Source organism: Anser anser, assembly GCF_964211835.1.
Source record: "Anser anser genome assembly, chromosome: 7".
Classification (NCBI taxonomy): domain Eukaryota; kingdom Metazoa; phylum Chordata; class Aves; order Anseriformes; family Anatidae; genus Anser; species Anser anser.
In genome coordinates this window covers 4,240,384-4,254,300 of record NC_139727.1, presented here as the reverse complement: position 1 = coordinate 4,254,300, position 13,917 = coordinate 4,240,384, and the positions used below count along the sequence as shown (strand labels likewise).

At 46.7% G+C, this 13,917-nt stretch overlaps 1 protein-coding gene across 2 annotated transcripts in view; it reads left to right on the top strand.

Moving 5' to 3' along the window:
• The first annotated feature begins 4,407 nt into the window (after nt 1-4,407).
• The window catches only part of NDST2 (N-deacetylase and N-sulfotransferase 2), a 136,768-nt gene continuing 127,258 nt past the window's right edge, over nt 4,408-13,917 (top strand). For both annotated transcript variants that reach the window (XM_083845212.1, XM_083845213.1), the window contains exon 1: nt 4,408-4,576. The gene's annotated coding sequence lies outside the window, so the exon portion shown is untranslated. The remainder of the gene's footprint in view (nt 4,577-13,917) is intronic.

Below are 13,917 nucleotides of genomic sequence, written 5' to 3'. Positions count from 1 at the left end.
TTATATTTCAGTATATCATGTGATTAAAAAGAGCCACATTCTTAAAAAGAAAAAGGTAAGTGGTATCATTAATGGAAAGGAAAAAAATACTGGCATTAATAAAAAACAAAGGGATAGCAGAACCTGTGAAAATGGTTGGTTCTGTTCCTGGTGGTCTAGCCTAGTTATGCTGTTACCTCCTTGCTTGGTGTCTTTTTTCTTTACCAGTATTTCAGCTTTTTTGTGGAAGAAACTGTCTTGCTTTTAGGTTTGCCTGATGTAAATGTGCTGAACTCAAGCTGTTGGGCAGCCACTAGGTCTGCTAGCTGGTGTGTTTATTTCATGTTCTAGATGGGCCGGGGACGCTCCTGCAGAGGCACAGATCTGTCCAGCAGTGCGTGCAGAGCTGCCTGCTCTAGCAGCGTGATGGCTTTGCAAACCAGAAGGCTGTGGTTTGGCTGTGTTTCACCTGTTGGCAGGCTTTCATTTCTTTCCTCTCGTGCATTTTCCTTTCACTTCCAGTCTCACACCTCTCAGGCCGCTCACAAAAGGGCGGCTGCTATCTGCGAAGAGCTGCCCTGTGGCTGTCAGTGGCATGCAGGCCCATGCCACAGCCACCTCTTCCTGCTCCCCAGCCTGTGGTGCGGTTGTGCCACTCCCTGGCCTGCGCTTGGGCCTGGCCCCGCTGGCTGTGCCCAGTGGGTAGGGGTGGCTTGGCCTGTCACAGGAGGAGAGCTCGGTGTGCTTTGTCCCTGCGGCTCCCTAGTAAGTAGGTGTCGGTGCTGCTTGAGGAGGCGATTGCTTTTCCCGCCTGATGAAACAGCAGGAAAATTGTCCGTAGTTTAAAGGGAGAAAGTAAGGGTTTTACAGCCTGATTCAGTTGATCTGTTCATGGCCAGCAGATAGCTCCTGCTATTGCAGCAGCAAAGAGAGCTGCTGCTACCACTTCTGGCATTCAAGGCAGCGTCATTCAGCTGGTAAGCTCTCTGCTGAAGCAGCTAACCGTACCTTAATGGTCTTGGAAGAAATGTGGCAGTACGATCCAATATTCATGAGGAAAAGATGCCCATAAAGTTAGTGCTAGTCATCTGTGTTCGTTGTAGCTCTTTTAACCAGCGCATTTAACCAGAATCATTTAAATGCTGCTACAGAAAGTACAATAGGCAGGCTAATTCTTATGTCAAGAATATTTATGAACTATATATATGGGGCCTTTCAGAGGGTTCATGTGTGTGTTTGTGAGATTTAAGTACATTAATTGAAAAAAGATGATGTTGGTTTAAGTTGCTCTTTATGTGCCTTCACCACTCACAATTGCTCTGTTAGTCTGTCTTGGACAGGAGCTCTGAGAAATGTGTAAATTTGATAAATTTTCTCTAGAAAGGTCTCTTGTCTTGTTTTCTTTTGTCTTCGCTGGCAGCAGGGATTGGGAATGGCATTGATCTGCAGCTCAATACCTCTAATATTAGATCTGAAGCTGCAACTTTTTCACAGACTTACTTTCCAGTATGCCTGTCTAGTTACAATTTGTTCATTCTGTTGGATGGCATTTGCCATCTTCCTACATAAGAGAAGTGGCTGAATGTGGTCTCCCAAGTTCGCCTCTCTCTCCTAGTATATGCACGTGCATGCTGGTACACATGGGCTGATTATACTCTGGGAGACTGGATTAATGGTAGCTTTTATTTGTGCCCAAATCTGATTTCCCTTTAAACCAGGACTGGTCTGCTGTCACTTGATGGGTTAGCAGAACAAATTTTGGCAGGATGTTTTAATGCTGTAGTATGTACAAGAGCTGGGGAGAATCATGAACAGCATTAGATCTCAAGTGTTCATATCCTTTCCATTTTATTATGAAAACTATTACCTTTTTCCTTATGTACAACTGATAATGTAGACAAATGGATGGAGTGTTTCACTAGCGATCAGAAGGCATGATCTGTTTCTGGTTTATGTTACAGTTCTGCAGGGTGACTGCAGACAACCCACTTGTGTGCTATGTGCTTCACTCTCTCCCTTTGTACATGCTGATAACAAGGCTGACCTCTTTAGAAACTAATGAAACAGACTGATGAAGAGTGATGCACAGCAGCTGGGTGGTATTGCTGCTACACATCACAGACTTTTTTTTCTTTTTTTCCCTGAGAATTGGAAAGGTTTAGGGCTGCAGAGCAATGCACCTGGAATGCTTGTTTATTTGGGGTTGAAATGGATTTATTTTAGAGCTGGGAAAGGTGGTCATTGGGGGCACTTAAAGAGGCTTGAGTGGAGGGTTATGAATCTTCCCCTTGAGACACTGAGTGCCTGAGAACTCCTCACCTGCAGGAATGCCTTGCCTGCTTGCCTGCTGGTTAGGAACAGGAATTTACTGGTGTGTAGTATCACAAAAAATTATAAGGAAGCAATTTCCTCTATGCTTAAGAAGCCTTAGATAGAAAACAGAAAGACACATGCTTGTGTTTTTTATGGCAACCTGACCACAGCGGAAGGATGCAAAAAATGAAGTCAAAATACAATCTCAATCTGAAACTTCCTTGTGTTGTGGAGGGGTAATTTAAAGCACAGTGGTCTAGGGGAAGAGGAGAAAGGTTGCTTCCCCTTATCTGTGTCAATTTACATAATTTTATTCATCATAATTAGCCATAAATGGCTGGGCAGGGTGACTTTTATTCACAGAAATAATCCACCTGAACACTGTATGTTGACAGAGTTGGGACTTTGGCCAGTTCTTGTTGGGATGAAATACTCTCTCGTCACGACCTATTTCTACTTCATGTTTCTGTGGAAAAGTGCAGCGTTCGTACCAACAGAGAGGGGACTGAAAAAAGGAGTTGGGGTTGTGCTTCTGAAGCCTTACTTGCACTGGAACGTCTCATGGCCTGTGTTAGTAGACAGGGCAATGCAACTGCTGTTCTATAAAGCAATTTGCAAGTTTGCTGCTTCTTACATATTTAGAAGTTTATTTTAAACTAAAAAAAAAAGTTACCTGTTGTAAGAAGGACATGTTCTGCTCACCTATGTTGTTTGAAATTCATCTCTTTGGATTCATTGTATTTTTATTGTATTTTTCTATACTGGAAAATCCATCTCTTTGGATTTATCATATTTTTCTTGCAATGAAATGAAAAGTATGATAAATCCAAAGAGATGGATTTCAAACAGCTTATGAGTAGAACATGTCTTTCCTCTGTAAGTGGCCCAAAGTTTGAGATAGCCTAAATATTTTTAGGAGTCATAAACTGATTTCACCTGTGTTCATCCCAAAGTAGTATTAATGCTGATGTTATTTTAATTGTCAGCAAGTTTGAACACCTGATCTCCTATACATGTGCAATATAAATAAGTCTCTCAAACCCATTAGAAATACTTCATTAACCTTTGAGTTTCGACATGCAGTAATATGTTTCTTTTATACAGCATTATGCTTTGACCTTCCCTGTTGAAAGAAATGGGTTTCCTGAACCAGTAAAATTTCAGTAAAAGTGGGTAAATTAGAAATATTCAATGTAGCTTTTTTTTTTTTTTTTTCAGAATATGCAGGGAAGCTTGCACTTTTGTTTTTGGTTTATATCTTCAGGAGGAGAAAGATGTTTCAGAGAAATATGCAGTGTTAGCAGCAATGGCACGTGCTCTGTGCTAAGCAAGCACAGAGCAATGCATAGCCTGGAAGATGGAAAGGGAGTAATACAGCAGAGTCCTTGGCATGTGTTGGAGCGTGAGGAGGCTGGTGCAGGGAAGACGACCTGCAAGACAGATTTAAAACGTCTTGCAAGTTAGTAGAGGAGGCTGTGCATGACGCAGGACAAAACCAAAAGATGACAAACGGATGGAGATGTTGTAACATGGTGAAACCAGAAGAAAGGCAAGCGAATGCTGTTCTGGAGGTTTGAGGAAGGAGGAGAAGTTTGGGGGGGCGGGGTGTATTTTGGGGCTACTTCTTCCACTACTTGTTCAGCTGCACGGGCCATCACCTGCCCCTGCCACTCCTGCCGCTGCCTCGGCACTTGTATCTGGCTTGCTGCAAGGCCTGCGCCACGCGTTGGGGTTAACTCAACACAAATTCACCCGGCTGCTCCCGTCCACCTGGGTGGGTTGGCAGCAGGTACGCGCGATAGGGATGGTGCTCCAGCCCCCTCCAGTGCTGGTCCCAGCTGCCTCATCCGCCCTCTGTGCAGCCGCTGTGCTGCCCCCTGCACCTGCGGGTGGGGTTGTGCTTTGCCCTTGTGCCTAAGACACCCGCAGCTGCCCCTGCCCCCTTCCGCCCTCCCTCAGCTCCCCGGTAGGGCCACGCGGCGGCGCTCCGCGGCCCCCAGCCGTGCCCCTGCTCTCCTGCGGGCCGCTCTCGGAGCCGCCTCGGCTCCCTCCGGACTCTCCCCTGCCACCGGGCCCGGCCCTGCCCCCCCACCTCCTCCCGCGGCCGGGGCGGGGCGCCGCGCTCCTCCCACACGCGGAAGATGGCGGCCGGGCAGCGCGGCGGCGGCTCCCCCAGCGGCCGGAGGGACGCCCAGCGGCCGGGAGCCGGCGGGCCGCGGCCGGCCTGAGAGCTCCCCGCGGCGCCGGGGGGACGGCAGCCCGCCCGGCGCGGCTCCTGCGGCAGGTGAGGAGGAGGACGGCGCCGGCCCGGCCTCGGAGGGCGGCGGGGGAGAGCGGGGTGGCGGGGGGCCGGCAGCCACCTGTGGGGGCCCGAGGGGCCTTCGCGGCGGCGGTGGCACCGGGGGGGGCGCGGGGCGAGGTGCCGGGCCGTGAGGGCTCGTTCCCCTCAGGCTCCCAGCCCCTGGGCCCGAGGCACGCTCGCGGCGGTGGTGAAGCGCTGGGCGCCGCCGTTTGCCCACGCCAGGGCGAGCGAGCTGCCTGCCCGTCGCCGGGACTAGAGGCGGGCTCGCGTCGCCCGTCTGAATGCAGCCGCAAGTCACACGGCGGCACACCGGGCTTCTTTGTGACAAACCGCGCCGAGGAAGCGTTCGGAGTTGTTAACTGTGCGTGCCTGCCTCGCTGGGTTGCGTGGCCCTGAGGTAAACTAGAAGCACCCGATGCGTTTTTCAAGTTACGTGCAGCCAACTCGGTTATCTGCAGTAACTGGGCTGGGAAGTGTTGGGTGGCTGAAGAACCCGGGTAGTGCTGCTACGGCGGCACACCTTGGTATGAAAACACCCTGAGAGCCGCAAGTATTTACAAGCACAGCGTCGGCCTCATGTGCTTGTTCGTCAGGCTGGTACCCTGCATTCTCACAAGATGGCTCGGGGCCGTGCCTCCACACCAGCGGGAGCAGAGCCCCCAGGACTGGAGTTCAGGGACAGCCAAGGTGCTTGATCTGCGCTTGGTTGGGGTGGCATTTCTGCGCCAGGCTCCTCAGTGCCACTGCCTTGGTTACTGTTCCAGCTCCTGGAAGATCTCACTAGCCCGTACTTCACGCCACACAGAAGTGGTTGTGCCGTGCTAAGAGCTCGGCTGGTTCCAAAAGCAGCCGAACTCCGCTAGGCCCTCTCTGAGCCAGTGGAAAAACTCCCTGCTAGAATATGGCAACCAGCATAAAATATTCTAAAACTTTTACACTGTCAGCAGCTGTGAACATGGATGTATCTCGTAGCATTATTGTTTAGTACACTCACTGTTTTCTTTTAAATTTTTTCCTTCTCACCCCAAATTATTTTCTTCTTATTTCTTCCCTTTAGGTTTTTCTTTTTCCCTAAGTCCATGGTATTATTCTCTTTGCTGCTACTTCTCTAACATGTTTTCCTGTTGTGTCTCTCCTTCCTCTATTTTGATATTTTTTCAGCCTATATAAAGGTTTTTTGTCCATCTGTATGATTTTGACCTATGAATCACTGGAAATTTCAGAACGCAATGTAAACGAGCTGCAGAGCAGGGACACAGAGCAGAACTAGTGGCACATTTGTCCTTGTCAGAGCTTTTGCTCTAGTCACAGAAACCAATGTTGCTTCTGGGCTCTCGAACCTGGTGTCAGACCAGGGACTGGGCCAGTGCTGCCCTCTGGGGAGGGAGTTCTGTGGCACCGGGCAACAAAATGGGGATATGGTATAGAGAAAGCTGAGAATTGCTGTTTTAAGATTTAGAGTAATACCTGTGAGCATTTATCAGTACAGGAACACGTATGCTGGAGAACGTGTGTTTTTGGCAGTATCCAGTAGTTGCAGCGGTGGTGCTGCTTGCTGCATGGTTTTTGTGTAATGCACGTTTTAGCGTCATGGTGCCTAACCTTACATCGATGACCTGGTAAAAATAAAAAGACTGAGCTTGGTTTTATATTAGCATTTCTATGGTTCCTTTAAAAAAAAAAAAAAAACATGGAGGGAGAGGGGATATCCAAATGCAGATGAGGCCCTGATGTGGCCTGAACCACAGTGGATCTCCTCCTTACTGTGCCCTGTGTGAGGAGTTTAATTGCCTCTCTCTCTGATCTCTCTGTGGTGTATCTGGAATATGCAGTGGTTCTCAGAGCAGAGCTGCATAGATAAGATAATCTGTTTCATTTTAATTGGCAGAGTTGTTTACGCATGATCTCTCACTCATTTTCCTCTTTTAAAGGAATGTGTATCTGTCCCTGATTACAGCTCAGGTCAAAATCCCTCAGCACTCGCAGCAAATCTATTCTAATTGGTCTCATTTACCTCTCATAAGGTTGTGTTTAAATTCTCTCTCTTCTCAAATCCTTCTCCCCAGCCTGCAATGAAATTCATTATGAGGTATTTTATAGACCAGGGAAGAGCCTCTGGCTGTCAGCAGCCTTTGCAGCGCGTCGCGTTTCCAGCCCAAGAGGCAGCTGCAGCACGGTTTGGGGTGCCAGGCAGCGATGCGGCAGCAGCAGCGCACGCAGTCTGTGGCGGTGCCACTGGGCGCGAGCGCCGCTTCCGCTGCCACTTCTGGCAATAATTGGGGTGAATGCTCCCGCTTGTTGTCTCCACTCCTCTAGCCTTTACGTAGGTGCTGCCGATGCAAGGGTCTTGGAGTTCAATTTTTTCGTTTCTAGCTGTCTTTCCTGTCTTGGTGATTGAGTGTAAATACAGCTGAGTTGCTGCTGCTGTCTGCGAGGACAGGCTTTTGAACAGCTCAGAACTGGCAGAAGCCTGGTGCTGGGAGCTTATTTTTAGAAGTCACAGAGCAACATTAGCTGCCTTTATAAAACATGCTGTGATTTTCCTGAGCGCGGTTGCTTTGGTTAATTGAATGTAACGTGAAGAGGTGAAGCTCTGCCTTTCATTACGCCTGCGCTGAGGCACTTCACCCCTAGCCTGTGCCAGCCCGGTCTGCAGGCACAGCACACGCCTGGTCTCAGCACTGATTTCGGCTCTGGAAATCTCAGAGGCTGTGTTTTCCGTGAGCTGTGCCTGCTGCCCTTGTGTTGCTGGTTTTCCCACTACACTGACATCAGAAGGGAGCGTGAGCCTCTGCTGGAGCCACCCCAGCCCGGCTCCCAGGCCATGGTGCAGCAGCTCAGGTACTTCTGTATTGCTGCTCCTGCTCTCCAGCAGCAATCTCCAGCAGAGCTGTGCACCGCTGCCTCTTAAATTGCGTCTGAAAGACAGACTGGAGTGCGTACATCAGGGCCCTAGCTGTTCTTTCTATTTGAAGGTCTCAGGCCCCTGGCAGTTACTGTTTGGGGACGTTTTTTCAATATAGACCAATATCCAGAAAGGACGTGCTACAGATCGCTAGACTGGATCCGTATGTGCCCTATTAAAAATGTAGTAGAAACCTGTAGATGTGCGTGATGAATTAATTTCTACATCAGGAAGATATCTATCCTCCATCATGTTATTGCTTGCTGTAATATTTTTAGTAAGCTAACTGATCGCCCAGCAAAGGCGAGGTGGCTGATAAGATTGTGAAATGCAGCCTGGACCTTCTCAAAATATTTGTGGCTTTTACTGGGTAAGGTCACAAGATCCGTTTTCACAGAAGCGGGAATTGGTGTTTGCTTGTTTTTTAAAGCAGCCCAAACTCTCCAAACAAGAAGAGGGATGGTCACGGTCTGTCGCTCTATATAGACTCAGCCTGCTTTTGATTTCATTGAGTAAAATGAATAGCACAAAATAAATACGAACAGCTTCACGCAGCACTTGCACATGTGCTAACAACACCGAGGTGATGTTCAGAAATACCTGTCTCTTAACTGCGTTTGTAGCTGCGTGTAACTGATGCTGTCCTTCCTGCTGGGGTTGCAAACACGAAATACCAAGAGTGTTTGCGCCTGCTCTCAGGCTGAAATGTTAATACCTTAAATTAGCCTAAAATACTGCACGCTGTCTTTCCGGACGTGGAAAGGAGAAACATGTTTTGTCCTCTCCTTGGTGTATGGGGCGTGGGCAGATCCTACTGCTGGTCCCAAGCCACATGCGTCACCCCACAGTTACCATCTCCAGTGCCTGGGGCAGTGCTTTGTGCGGGGTGGAAGTGAGGGAGCGGGACCAGAATACAGCCGTACTGCACCAGTCTGATCTGTTTTCTTCCTGGGCTGCAGTGCATTGTTCTTGTTATTCTGAATTCCCTTTTTTTTCCCTTTGGAAGTGTTTACGTTTGTGGAAAAGGCTGTACGGGGCATTCCCTGCAAAGCAAGAGCCAGCAGAGGCTGTTCTTCCTGCCCTACCTCCCTGCAAGGGCACATACAAGGAGACGAGGGTTTGCGGGCACCTCCTCAGGGAGGAAGGGTTTCCCCAGGAGTGGAGAGAGTAGGACATAACACCGCGTGTGATAAACGACATGCCAGCAGGTCGTAGCCCTCCCTGGGCCTGGGGACCACTGCTGCTTTTATTTATTGATATGCAGTTGTCCTCTGTATCCAGCAATTCTCTTAGGAGCCAGGTTGGCATAGATAATGCAAGAAGGAAGGAGGGAAGAGGAACAGCGAGATGACAATTTTATCCCTCTGTCCTAATCTCTTTTTTTTGCAGTTCTAGTCTGCCATCTGGTCTTCCTCCTCTGTTTGCCTGGTCTCACACATCCTTCGTTTCTGCACCAGAAACTTCCCAAGAAGATGGCTTTCCTCTGAGCAGTTCCTGTTGGGAGGCCTGCATGTCAGCACCGTTAGGTTACATGGTGGAGCAGCTTTGTTTTCTTTGGTCATGTAGTCTTACAGTTCCAGATGATTCCATTAGCTGAATATTTTGTTGGTCTTTCAGCTTGTCTCTAATTAATGCTAATTTGCTTGGCAGTACTTCTGTAGTAAAATCAGAGTTTGCATGTGGATTTTTGAGCTCTTCCTCAGATATTAACTCTTAAATTTTCAGTCATTTTGGTATAAATTCTTTAAAGGAAATAGTGGGATGACAGGTCCTAGCTGTGATAATCTCCGAGTAATAGAGATCAATTTAGAAAACAAAAAAGTGCAGATTTGCTTCAGAAAGTGTAGAAGAACCCCAGAAGATTTTGTAAACGTGTATTTTTGTCTTACGAGTTTCTTACTAAACAGCTTTGCATTAGCTCTCAGCCTGACTTGATGCTTTTGAGCACACAGGAAATTTCACGTCAGAAAGGGCTTTTAGGGCAGTTAATTTAATCATCTCAGGGCTGATGAGGGTTGCAGAGTCATCTGACTGTACGTAAAGGTCTACATCTGAAGTGTCCCCATCTGAGCTAGACACTGTGTGTTCCTTTTGCGTTAGGACATAGCTCATTTCATCCTAAAGCAGAAGGCCACCTTTGGGGAGATGGATCACATTCCTGAAGTCTTTTTTTTGACTTTCCACCGACTATAATTGAGACCGAGGATGCTTAGTGCAGATGTAGGAAATGTCAGCAGGACAGACGTCTAACAGGAGATAAGCTGAGTACCTTCCAGAGTGACACTAACTCGCTTCTCATCCTGGGCTCCTTTCAGTGCAGCACTTTTAATACCTTCACTGATAATTGATTTACATAAATTTGACTCTTCTGAACTCAGCTCTCTTACCCATCTTCTTTACAGCACTTTTTCTTTAGTTTTCTTCTTTTTTGGGGGGGGAGAGGGCGTATTATTTCTGAGGTAGTGATTCTGTGCCACTCACCCTTCATTCTGAAAGCTTTTGCAAATGCTGTGCTCTGCAACTGTTGATCACCTTTTTGCTCTTAGCTCTGTAGTTAAGTTGTTCAGCAGTCAGGGTCTCCCGCTAACTGGTAACCAGGACCTTATTGTGGTCCTGGCCAGCCATGCCTGTTCCAGAGAAACCACACCAGGTCACGAGTAGGTCTTTGTTCAATACGGGATCCTAACAGTTGAGGTTATACTTGGCTCTGGGAGCCAGCTGAATGTCAAAATGACCTGTAATGTCCTATGTTTTTCAGCAAAGAGGCAGGCTTCTCTCCTGCCCTGTTTTGCACTGTTGGAAGTTTTATTTATCAACAAATGATGAGTTCAGGTTTGGAACAGACCAGAATGGTGGCATATTATTTCTAGGTCACTGCTGGAGAGGCATAAAATAATTTCACAGCAAGCTGAATACCTCTTAATATTTGATGGCCCAAGGTGAATGAGGAGCCCAGTAAGACTGGGAACACAGTGCAAGCTGATAAAAGGCAGAAATTTTCAGTGGAGAAAAGGCTGGTGTCTTGGCTGACTCCTTAAAACGTTGTCCTCTTCCACCTGTCATTGCCCAAGTCTTGCTTGTTCTTCTCTTCTGGGGATCATCTGCGTGTCCATCTGTTCCAAGCATAGTGATGTCTTTGAAGTGGCATCACTTGTGTCAGTTGTGGATGTAGGGAACTGGAATCAGCAGCATGCTACTGCCGGTGAACCCCTTGCCCTTCCAGTTATTGCAGGCTGGGAGATGCAAAAAGAGCAGGCAGAAACTAACGAAGGCAGTGCATCGATCAGCACTGAATGAACGGTCTTGTGTGAGGATTGCTGAAGCTCCCTGTCTCATCAGCTTTTGAAAGCCCTTTCAGGAGAATGGTACAAGAAATCACAACATTGAATCTGTCTTTTCAGTAGCATAAATGGGGTCTTGGGCTAGTCCAAAGGCTACAAAGAGGCAGATTCATTTCAGCATCGAAGCCTGGCATAAACTGCTAGTCTCCATGTCTAAATATTGTCCAGAGCGCCTCTGAAACATCAAGCCTTCCCTTCTCCATTTCAGTTACAAATCACATATTTAATTTGTTACTTTTAATTTCCTTTTTTTTTTTTTTTTTCCTCAGCTTTAAATGTTCTGGATTCAGTCAGCAATCTTCAGCTCAAACTGCATGTGCTTTACTTTTGTCTGAGTCATAATCATCTTCCTCATAAGCAGAGATCTGTCACTGCCTCCTGATTTAGTTTTGTCTGCAGGCTTTCATCCATATCCTTTTATGTTCCTGTTTCAGATCTGGCCACTTGTATCAAAGCGTGGTGTGAACAAATCTACTTCCCTGAGTCAAGGCTACCACAAAAACGTGTTGTGATGTGTTAGCACCTATAGGTTAGTGTCGTGTGACAGCGTGGGAACAGGGGAGGTTTCCATGGCCCGAGTACATATAAAGACAGAGATTTCTGCAGGAAAACTTGCTTTGCCTCAGATGAAATAATGGTGTTTGCCTTTCCAGCATTACTTTTAGATAGATTCCTCACTAACCACATGTGATGGTACAGTGCCTGTGGTAGCAGGCAGAGCTAGGAGGTCTCGCGTGGTGTTTGTGGGCAGGTTAAGGATGAGCTAGTACTCAGGAATTGTCCTACTTGCAGCTGGCATTAAGTATAAAATTTTTCTGAGGTTGTTATAGGTAATTCTTTTGCATGGTGTAGAGCTGTTTTATAATCACCATACTTGTACGTCCCTCGAAGCTTTTTCCCATTGCTAAATGCAAAGAGGGTGAAGATGCCCTTTGAACATACTCCTCTTGGTTTACATTTAGGCTGATGCTACTGCTGAGAAAAGCAATCCCATCCTATGCTGACCCTTCTCAATATTGGCACAAGCACTCAGAAAGCAAGATCAGGAAACTGATGTGGAATTTAAAATAAACAAAAGTAAAAAAAAAAATAAACAAAGCAAGCCTTCTTTTTTCCTTTGTTATTGTTCTATAAAGTGTGTGCGTGGGGGGGGGTGTTATTTTTCAGTTCATCAGTTGGAAACCCAATCAGGCTCAAATGTTTTTGTGATGGCACACTGCAGAGTGTCTCGGGTTGATGAGGTGTCAGGACTGCTCTCTTTGGAGGAGAGGAGAGGTGCAATCACCTAAATAAATATGTGCCAAATTATCACCTTTAGAGTATAATTTCATGTGGTGTAATCTGAAGAGGTGTCTTACACTACTTCTCTTTGCATCAGTCCAGCAAGTCCAGCAAAATTTTAAAATGTCAAATTTATCTAGGTTAAACATTGGTGATAATGTAACAGTGGTGATAAACTCCAAAAGGACGTCAGAAACAGGCAACGTAACAGACGAGCTGCGTGTCCAGCAGACTGTGAGCCAGTAACTACAGCTTCATGACTTCCTGTTCTTTTCCACTTTTAATTGGGCAGTGAATTTATTTTATCAGTGATTTCCTATGAGGAGGAAGATTGAAGAAATCAAAGCAGTAGGTGTTTCTAGAGGAGATGGAGCCAGAGGAAGAGGGAAGCAGTGACTTTGATCAAGGTACAGACCAGACCCATCATCACAGGTTCTGCACTCGGGTTCTTGAATTGTACTCCAGGACCTTTCAGCTTCTCTGATGATGAATGCTTCATTATCTTTACATTCCTGTGCGATTTACCAGATACGTTGTGTCAGAAAACTAGTTAGGTTTGTGCAGAGTGGTTCTTGGTTTGGAGTTTTTCTTTTCATGCCTTAAAAATGAGATGTTTCTGTGTTTTCCTCAACATCTTTTCCTAGCACCCTGCCGCTGACAGGCTGACCCATGGTACTGTTCTGAACAGATCTTTGAGGACTGAAATTACTGTGTGTGCTCAGGCCCCTTCCCCTTCCTGCAGTTATATCTTCCTGAAATGCATCCTGTACAAGGGTGAAGATCAGCCAGAGACAAGGCTGCAAGACAAAGCAGTGGGAGTTGATACAGTGTCTGTGCCGGAATTGAGGCTTTTCTTGAAGGGGGTGTCTGCAAACCATTTCATCTTACATCTATATTCAATAGTTCTAAAAAGAATGAAGTTAAAAAAAAATTAAGACAAACACCTCTTCATAGTAAGTGTAGGGTGTAAACCACAAGTGAAAGATTCTTTTTCTCCCCTGTCATCAGGCTTCATCTTCATCTGGAAAAAGCATTTGGTAGGCATGCAGAGCTTGTTCGGTCTTCATTGGCTGGTGATGTAGGAACCCCGTGCTTGTTCTACCAGGGTAGGATTGATGGCATCAAGCTTTAGACAAGCGTTGAGAGTTCTGTTTCTGTACTGTCTTCACAACCCTTTGGCACTTGAGTTACACAGCCTCTGCTGTTGTGTCTCTCTTGGGATGACAGAAACTGTTCCTGGGCCTGTACGAAGTTTCATTCTCCCTTGCAGTCAAGACCTTTTATGATAGCTGTCTTCCAGTGTAGCTGTGAAACCGCTGATGAAGCTGGGGAAGGGGCTGCAAGGCTTGTGAGCGCAGAGGTCAGACCTCTCACGATGGCCAGAATAAGAAAAAGGAGCTCACAGCCAAGTGAATGGAATGACCATGTCTGCACAGACAAGAGGGTATAATCTAGCACTCAAATCTCAAATTTAGATACCCTAGAATCAATTATCTTTAGGTAATATTTTTAGTGAAATTTTGCCATCTAACGTAATTCCACGTGACTGGAAGGAACAGAAAGAAGCAGCAAGAAATGCCTTGTTTCATGTGAAGTTGTGGGAACGGACTGGGTACTGCGGTGGATGAAGTCCATTCTGTGAGTACAAGGAGACTTCTCATTCCTTCCTTTTCCCAGGCTGGATGCACTGAAACTGCAGAAATAGAGATCAGTGGGGAGTATGAGAAGAAAGTGGACTTTTAGTTAGTACTGATTTGAATCTCGCTCTGAGTTGGTAATACTCCTGTCCAGAGCAA